Below are 9600 nucleotides of genomic sequence, written 5' to 3'. Positions count from 1 at the left end.
GGGCCTTCAAGCTCTGCGGGTAATGGTGCACCTCGCCGGAGAAACGTTGCGCGTCCATCAGGGCCAACACCATTGAGCTCCTTTGTGTTTGCTGTCGCTTTTTTTGTGATTCTGCTGATGTTTAGCAGGGTTGGGAAGTCCAAGGGCAGCTCCTTGCAGTGGCTGAGCCTGGTTCTTGTTTGGCTGTATGCTTCATGCCAAAAAAGCTGTGGGATACTTGGAGTCCTGTGTCTAGCGGCGCTTAGGAATTGCTCTATGGAATGGGAGGAACACTGGGTTTTGCTTTGTAAAGGAAAGTGACCTCAAAAATTATCTGCCCTAAGAAGGAAGGTCTCAAAAGTGCTGAGAGGGATCTGTTTTTCTTACCTCTCACCTTATTTAAGAAAAAACCAAAACACACCACAGCAGCATTTCTTCACCTTTCAGCGTTACAAACATACTGTAATGTTGCAAACAGCAGCTTAAAGAAACAGTTTGGGTTTGTGGGCCCTTTTTTCCCCCCAGACTAATTACAAGGGCAAGCTGCCTGCCATCCAGATATCTTTAAAACCAGTTCACGACTGCATGTCCTCATGCTTCTCATTTTGCTGCAGAGACATGAGGTGAAATGCCACCCCACCAGAGCCGGTCCAAATCCTGCTGGTTACTGAGCAGATAAAACACAGGCTTATGATCAGGTTACTTTAAAATGTCCCCCACCATTACTAGGTGGGGTTTGGTGTGTGCTTCCTGCCCTGGGAAGAGGACACACCACACCGAGGACAGTGCTGAAAGGAGTGGGTATGTAACAGAAACAATGGTTTATCTAGGAGCATCGCATACTTCAGTGGTGGCTGCAGCAACAGCTTTCTTGAGATGTCCCAGCTGTAGATAAACAAATGCACTTCTTCATGCAGTGGGTGATGAAAGCCTGCAACCTCCTGCCACAGGATGTCACAGAGATACATTTGTGAACCTGCAGACACAGGCTAATGGAGACTTTCATGCCCAAATCCCAAGTTCATGGGATAAGGAGAGGCATAGGCAGGGGTGTATTTTATAATATCCCTGGTGCATTGATTGCATGCAGTAGAGAGAGTCAGGTTTGCAAGTTTACCCTGAACGTACCCATCTGCCCCTTTTAGAAACAGAATACAGGGCTTTGTGAACCATGGCCCGATCCAGCAGGGCTGTTCCTACCTTCTTAAACACTGACAGGCTGAGAGCTAGAGACGCTCCGAGAACAAAACCAATGGAATATTACACACGCATCCCCTCAACTAAAAAAGTCTCTAAAGTCCAGAATGAAAAAAAAAATAATCCTGTTTTACTAATAGCCATTGTGTTTACTGCTACAAATGACCAGCAAGAGGCCAGCATTCAGAGCAGCATATGGGATGAGATTGCAGCCTTTCCTGCCCGCCTGTGCTCGTAGTTGAGGGATGCTCTGCACGCTGAGTGGGGCCAGCAGAGCTCAGAGCTGGGCTCTGCTTTCGGGCTTTGGGCTGCAATCAGGTGTGAGGCTGTCCCACCCTCTGTGTACTTGATTTCACCTGTGTAAGGAAGCTGTGAAAAGCTAATTAGTTTCTACTTGTGCAAAAGGTAGAGTTTAGAAAGCTTTTTATATACATATACATATACATATACATATACATATACATATACTTTTTGTATTCTTTACCTAAATTGCAAGGGCTAGAGACAAATCTGACCTGCAGGACTTGCTGCTGTGTGCATGGAGTGAACTTTAAAAATGGATGCGTCTCAGCTGGTGATGAGCCCACAGAGCTGTGGCTCTTCTGTGCGTAAAGCTTTGTCACGGAATCGCACCCAAATGGCTACATGCACACAAATAATGAACTCAAACAAGCTTTAATCTGCAACTTAAATTAAGCAGCCAAAACTTCATTCACCAAAACAACATTCCACTGACATTTAACAAATACAGGTTCGATAGGCTGGTTGGGAATATTACCAGACACAGCTGAGTTAAGAATTCTTAAGTTTTGGCCAAACGATCCAAAATGTGCACTCACACACCAAAAAAAGGGAGGGCTCTCAATCTCGAGAAGTTGCCTTAAGTGGTGTCCCAACTCAAGGGGAGAGTCCCGGACTGCAGACCCGCTGCTCCGAGGAGGACTGACTCAAATGAGGCCCCATTTATACCCTGGTCGAATCTGATCTGTGGTCAGTACATGGTTGTGTCAGCCCCCTATTGTCCCAACTTCCCCACCTTTGACCCCCACTGTGTGGACCAGACATGAGCTGTGAGAGGGGAGGCAGTCCTGGTGCCACCAGGGCCAGAAACTTTAGCACTGTCTTTGCTGGGTCTTTCTCAGGTCTTTAGTAGGGTGAGTGCATCTGCAACAGCTTGTGCCTTCATCTTTCTGTCTGCAGAAAGGAAGCATTGCTGAGGAATGGAAAGGGGAGCTTGTTGAAGTGATCTCCTGGCTATTTGTCATTCAGTTTCCTCCTGAGGAACCATGGATGCGTTCAGGTAAAGAACACTGTATTTCAGTTTTTTACTTGATTGGGTTTTTTTAAAGGATGGGAAACCGAGCAATGTTCACAGAGCATGGAGATTTTATTTTCTGTTGCCTTGCCTGAAGCAGAGGTTGGCATTTTCTGCTGAAGTTATTCCCTGTGAAGTGGGCTGGATAGGTTGCTCCAAAGATTTTGGTTTGTTGTGGAAGAGATGCCACAGGCTCCTGTGCTACTGCCCTGTTAGGAGATTCTGATCGGAAAAATTTCCCTGTAGCAGAGCCCCTCTGATAAGCAGCTGATGAGATGTCATGGCTCCATATGAAATAGGTGAATTGTAGGACTACCCTCTGTGCTAGCACAGCCTGAGACAGGGTCATCTGCTGGAAAACAAGTCAGCTGCAGGAGTCTGGATTGCATGGTGGTGGTCTGGTATCTCATGCTGGCTTCCAAGTGCTTTTGTTTCCTCCAGTAGTTGTACTGTTGGTTTGTGGTTGAGGAGCAGCTTGTGAGTATCTTGATGCTTCCTGGTCTGGTTAACTGCTGATGAGCACAGGACACAAATACCTACCTGTTTATCTCGTGCTGCCAGCTGCCCCTGCAGTTCACTGCACAGGCAGTTCCTTGCTAATAGAAGGCTTTGCATGTGCCATTAGATAAAGCATCGAGAATGAGCTTTTTGAGAGTTTGCTCTTAAATATTGTGAAGAGAAAAACAAAAATGTGCAAACACTGTGGAAGTGAAAACTCATTCAGGTGGATGTTTGTACTCACTGTGTAAGGTACATACTGTGCAGTTGGTGCAGTTGTGTCATCCTTGTCCCCATATGAGGAAAAAAACAGATGAAAATGGGATGACCCATATGTGCTGGTAGTGGAGAAGCAGTCAGAGTAAATGAGAACTTTTGCAAATTGTTTCTAATGAGTAGAAGACAGCAAACTCACCTTGTCAGAAAATCCTTTTGAAACCCATGCTTCAAAATTAAATCCTGTTCCATTGCATCAAGCTCCTTCAGCCTTCCTTGGAAATTCAGCCCTTCTCATGCCAAAGGACACTCGCTCCAGATGTGCAGCTGCTTAGCTCCGCATCTGGTATACACTCTCCATGAAAATGAATGTCTGAAACTGTGTATTACACTTGTCCAGCAAGGCAGGGATATATGCAGGATTGCTTATTGAGGGGGAGCTAAACATCACCTGAACAACTATCTCTGTGTCCCTAGGAGTATCTGCCTGATTTTCCTGTCCTGACCTCTGTGCTTCTCTGCCCTGGTACAAGGAAGAGCAACCCAACCCAGGAATACCTTCAGGCTGGGAGCTCCTGTGCAAGCCCTCTGTAACTACCTGGACTCTGCGCTGCTATAAGGCCAGAGCCAGCAAGAAAGCTGCTGGGAGAGTGGAGGCACAGAGGCATGAGCTACCTGTGTGTCTGGCTTTTCCCCCATCTGGCACAGAGCAGGTGTTTGTCGATGGGACTTTAGGGTCGGGTCTGATCCCAAAGCCTGGAGGCTGCCTGAGCGCAGGGGGAGGTGACAGGACTGGGAGGATTTGGCTCAGATATGGGTTGTAACATTTGCAGGCTCAGGTTCCAGGACTGCTCTGACTTGCTGAACCTTCGGGACCAGCGCTTTGATGGTACCAATGCCAGCCCACGAGTTTATAAGGTGTTGTAGTGTTCTGGTTGTGACTTGAACTGTGTGACCACACCAAGTTTCAGGAGGCAGGTGTAGGGTCTGTGGGTAGGGCTCATCAACCTCAAAATTTAGGAGCCTATGATTGGTCATTTGCATCTGAGCTACTTGTCTCAGCTGCCTTTGAAGACCTAAGGAGACCTAAACCTTGGAGCCTGGAGAGGGTTTGTCTCATTCTAAGGTAGATTTAATCATATGGCTTGGTCTCTATTCAGTTTAAAGGAGATCTTGATTATATTTCACCTGTAAATGTCTTCAAGTAGGCAAGATGCATAGCATCTGGGGTGTATCACACTGGGAGCAGAGACGAGCTAATCCAAATTTGGGCTTTTCTGAGCATCACCATTCGCATGGAGAAGAAAGGAGGGAGTGAGAAAGAGGCCTTCTCATTTGTGTATCTTGACGTCTCCAGAAGCTTCACTCCTCAGGTGGAGCTGGTGGTTCTGTACTGCCCACATTGGTGGGATGTGTGGATTCCCTCTTGTACTTCTTGGTGTGCAGAGGCGGCTCCAGCTGCTGCTGCTGGGTGGGAATGGTGGATCCCACATCCACCTCCTGCTGCGTGTGTATGCAGGGGAATGAGGTATCCTGTGCAGCGCAGCCCTGCTCTAGGAATGTCATTTTGGTCATTCATTCCTATGAAAGTGATGTAAGTTGCCAGCAGGGCCGTGCTCACTGCTTCAGTAAATCTGTGAGTGAACAAACGAAAGCTGTGTCTTGAGCAGTGAGGCCTGAAAATAACTGCGGGTCAAGCACTGCAGAATGCACATGCTCATTCTCATTTATCAAAAATTAATTTCTCTTTGAAATGCGGCATTAAGAAAAGCCAGGGAAGTTAACTTCTCCCCTTCTGGAATGCAAGTTAATTACAGGTACCTGTTTCCAGCTCAAATCACCTTCTGAGATAAAAGGCTTTTGGGTGGGCTGCTCCTACCATCCTTCATAAAAACAAAGCACAGGGTGAAAAAACAGTAGAAGTCCATTTTTTTTCTTTCGCGTGTTCATGGCCACTCACCCTTGTAGCTCTTTCTCTTTGAGCTTAACTGGGAAATGCCCTGGAGCCTTTTATGAGCATGAAAAATTTTAAGATACACTTTGATTCCTTTCTGCAAGACAATCTCAAGCCAAGACAGGCTTTTTATTCTTTTTTTTTTTCTATTCTTCCTCTCTGCTCTCCTCTTTCAGATTTTTCTGTTTGTCCTCCACTGTAACCTTCATTTAACCAAGCCTAAGTCTGCCTTCATATAAATAGCAGATGCTTCTGGGATGTTGCTATTGTGCATTCCTGGTTGGCAATGGTTTGGGTAGCCCTGGCTGCAGCATTGGGCAAGATAAAGCGAGCTAAGCAGAAAGCCTCTTGGATTTGGTTTCCTGCAGCTTTGCATCAAGGAAAGAGCTCTGATCTTTTTTTCCTGTAATTAAGGGAAATGACAGAGTAGGAGAAAAAAAATCCCCCTGGTCTTGATGGACAATCCCCCCACCTAGCAGCAAGATCTTTATACCCCTCCCTTGGCTGACAGAAGCTGATACCCTGTGGGTGTGAGCGTGTGTGGAATCAGGGAATCGTGATTGTTTTGTTTGGCTTATGGTATATGTAACCTTCTGGGAGCCCGCTGCATGTGGAGGCAGCTGCCACGGGGGGCCGCCTGCCACTGCTCGTGCCGCAAAGCCGAGGCAACGTGTCACGGACGAGATGGGCTTTGTACGTCTCCTGTGGACCCCATACTTTGTGCTCCCCCATTCCGTTTTTGCTGTAGTCAGCCTAAGACAACGAGTTGCTGCTGGTAGAGCAAAAGGTATCGCATCTCCCTGTGTTCAGCAGAGAAAAAGAAACCCCCGTCAGGGAGGCGGTGTGTGTGTGCTGGGTCCATTGCAGCAGCAGCAGCATCGGGCTTTGCCCTTCTGTCTCGGTTTGAGCTAAATAGAACTGATTTTCACCTTGGCAGTGACTCGGAGGACTCGTGGAGATGGAGGGATCGATAGCAACAAGGCAGACGCCTACAGGGAACATTGACTTGATGGTCTTTGACTGTGGGGCTGCAGAAGTTAAACCCAGAGGGGTGCAGAGAGAAGAAAGCAAACGGCAGATCCATTCTGGGCTGAGGCTGGCCCAATGCTGTCTGATGGAAAGGAGGATTTGAAGCACAAGCTCCTGTGAGGAGTTCCTATTGTGAATTAAACCCCAGGAGAGATGGGAAAGTCATGTTCTGCTCAACATTGCCTCTCCCTCAGAGCCTTTCAGCTTCTCCTGCTTGGAAATCCAGAGCAGCTGCAAGCCAAGGCCACATTGCTGTAGAGACATGGGTTTATTGGGAGCACGAGGAGCTTTTTGTCTCCTTGCTTCTTGCCAATTCCTGATTTTCTGCTGCCCTGCGAGGCCGACGAGAAGAGGAGGGCTCTGCAAAGGCCAGCAGTGTGGATGCCTAGTCATGCCCTGACATTTTGGCCCACTGCTCTGGGAGGCCAACCCTAACTGGCCCTCCCTGGAAGGCAGTGGGATGAAGAGAACTCTGCTCTGAACTTGGCAGCTCCCCAGAGGCACAAAGCAATGCCCTGAGAAGGTGTCTCCTCTGAGGTCAGGCTGCTGGCTGACTATTTCATGCCCTCAGTGACTCACAAGCAGCAAAGGCTAAATATTTGGGGTTTGAACAGAGAAGGATGTACTTGTGTTTCCTAAGGGATCCCAACAGCTGGCAGCATGTCCAGCGTGGTCAGGCCTTGCTCATGATGTGAGCTGCACTCAAAATGGAGCTCTAAATTTTAATCAAAGTAAAATTGCCTCTGGGTAGTTGACTGGAAGGAAATGGAGGTGGTACTCGGTAAGAGAGACTGTGCTAGCCCTCATGCTGGCTCCCAGGAGGTGAAGCTTCATGTCAGTCCTCCTCCTTTTGAAGTCAGCAGGTTTATGGGAAGGCTGGATTAGATGTTCCTCCTGCTGCCATTCAGTTTATCCAGGTACTCTCAAGCCTGGATTCAGCATCCTCTTTGAACCAGAAGAACTTCTGGGAAGACTTTGTAGTGCTAAGATATAACTACAAATGAGCTGCGATGCTGAAAAGCCACACAGCTGCATCCAGGGCTCCTCACAGTGACAGATTTCTTGCAGAAAAAGGGCTGAGCTGATTTTAGCAGGATGTGCATACATTGCATTTTGAAACATGTTTCAGAGTTGGGAGGAACGCTCTGTGTCATCCTCTGAGATTGGCGAGGTCCCGTCTTTGCCTTGGAAATGTTTCTGCCTACATGTGACTAATGCGGTGAAGATTGAGAGAAGAAAGGGGCAAGGGAGGGTTAAGAACCCACCTTTGGAGTAAATTCTACAAGTTTTCAAAGCCTTTTGATGGAGACTGAAGCACATTAGGATGAAGTAGGAAGCCTGGAAGTGGGGTTCAACAGGGCAAAGCTGGATTTGGAGCAGAACAGCTACAGATGCTTGGCTCACAGACAGAGGATGGTGTTACTGATGGAGGAGTACTCTGAAGAACGCTGGCAGTAGGTGTGTGGTGTGTCTGAAACATAGCCCAGATGTGCACACTGCAGAGTGCCAAAAGCTCGTGGGTCTAGAAGTTATGGGGGATGCGAAGATGGTGGGGTCCTGTGGGTTCTACTGAAACATGCATATAATTGACTGATGGAACGGATAACTTGACTAAAACCTCCCCATTTCAAGGGTGCCTTTTGTCTCTCCTCTCTCTTCCTTGCTCATCATCCTGGAAGAGGAAGGAAGCGTTTTCCTAATTAACATGAATTAGTGTTTACTTAATGTCTGGAGTTAGGAGCCAAGTGCATTTGCCACTGGTGTGAGGCAGACTTCCTCCCCCCGGCCCCGGACACCAGTCAGTTGTTTCATGCAGGCCATCAACTTGATTGCCAAACAGCAGCGGTTTGTTGGCAACTGGGTGGGGACACTGCAGCTCAGGGAGGAGAGCAAAGAGGCTCTGGTTTCTATTCCGAACCGTTTTGCTTGTCCAGTCCCTCCTTTGTTGTTAGCTGAGCTTTTTAAGTTTAGGAGAGGAACACAATGGAGCACATTCAGGACACAGCCCTGCATCACTGCTGTCCCCTTGCGAGGACACACTGAGCCAGACCAGGTGCTTTGCTCTGGAGGCTTTCATTTGCACTTAGGCTCTCCATCAGGAACGTCTCTCATCAGCAGCTGAGAACTGGCCTAAGCACAGAGCCCGTCCCAGGCTTTTTCTCTCCTCTTTGCGCACCTCGGGTATTTGGCAGGGCAATGCCTCGGCAACAGTGAAATGGGAAAGTAACTTTTGGTAAAGACTCTGTGATCTTTAAAGCCACGTGGTTGTTTCAGGTGGAACCCACACCCAGATAATTCTGGATGTGGTATGGAGTAGAAGAGGGCTGGGGAGGGGAGGATGGCTACACCGAGCAAAGCTGCACTTCCAGCTCCTGTGTAGATCATGGCTTCACCAGTAAATGCTGGAGAGGGGGAGCAGGCCAGCATGGGTGGACAGTCACATCTGTGTCCTGCCACCCCACCGTGTTGTGGGATGCTGTTGAGAGGAACTGCCCCGTTCACCCCAAGCACCAGTGCCTGTGCTGTGGTTCGGGATGCAGCTTGCACAGCAGGAAGACACTGGGAATGGGGCAGGAACGTGGCCCAATGCACCGTAGACCTTGATGGCTGTATTTAGGACTTGATGCCAAAGCTGAGTTGGAAAGATGGTTCATCTGCTGCTTCTGCACAGGCAGAGGAATGGTCTGTCCCTTCCTCTGCACCCTTGAGTTCTCACTTCATGCTATAGGCACCAATTAGTGAAAAGATGGAAACACTCCCAATTTTAGAACAGCTTTGATAGTATTAGCACCAGCAGTATTTCCTTTTAAGATGCTTAGAGGACTCTGCAAACAAGAAAAGAAATAAGACCAAGTGTTGCCTTTTATATAAAAAAGCTAGTCATTTAATCATTTTAAAATGACTCTCTACAAGATAACAAACTGTAATACAGGCTTGCAATAAAGGTTTTCCTTTTGAAAGCACAAACTATCAACGTAACCACTAAGCTTCAAAACATTTTTTTCATTTTCTAAGAATATACCATGGAAAAAAAAAAACTGGACAAGGAAATCCAAAAGAATCCCAAACAACCCAAGTACAAAACAGGTTCACAAGTTATTTTTTGGCAACTGGCTACTGGTTACAATGGGATACCTACCCTTCTGCTCAAGCTAAGGCGGGTTTCAGGTCAGAGCCAAACCCGAGAGCTGATTCGGCACAACCAGCTGAGGTTGTGTTGGCCCCCCTGGCCTTCCAGATACGTCCTGCAGACCCTGGAAGTGACACGGTGGCCAGGAGTGGTCTCCACTGTGAGACAACACATTAAGGCTTCAGGACTTCATGCGCTGCTGGAATGGTTTTGTTTTCTAAGGCAACAAATCCCATTTCAATAAGGCACGTGCTCCGGCACAAGCTGGGAACGCGAGCTGTT

This window comes from Mesitornis unicolor, unplaced genomic scaffold (assembly GCF_000695765.1).
Source record: "Mesitornis unicolor isolate BGI_N332 unplaced genomic scaffold, ASM69576v1 scaffold6260, whole genome shotgun sequence".
In the NCBI taxonomy this organism is placed as follows: Eukaryota; Metazoa; Chordata; class Aves; order Mesitornithiformes; family Mesitornithidae; genus Mesitornis; species Mesitornis unicolor.
The sequence above is the reverse complement of the archived record's forward strand: the minus strand, read 5'-3'. Positions refer to the sequence as shown.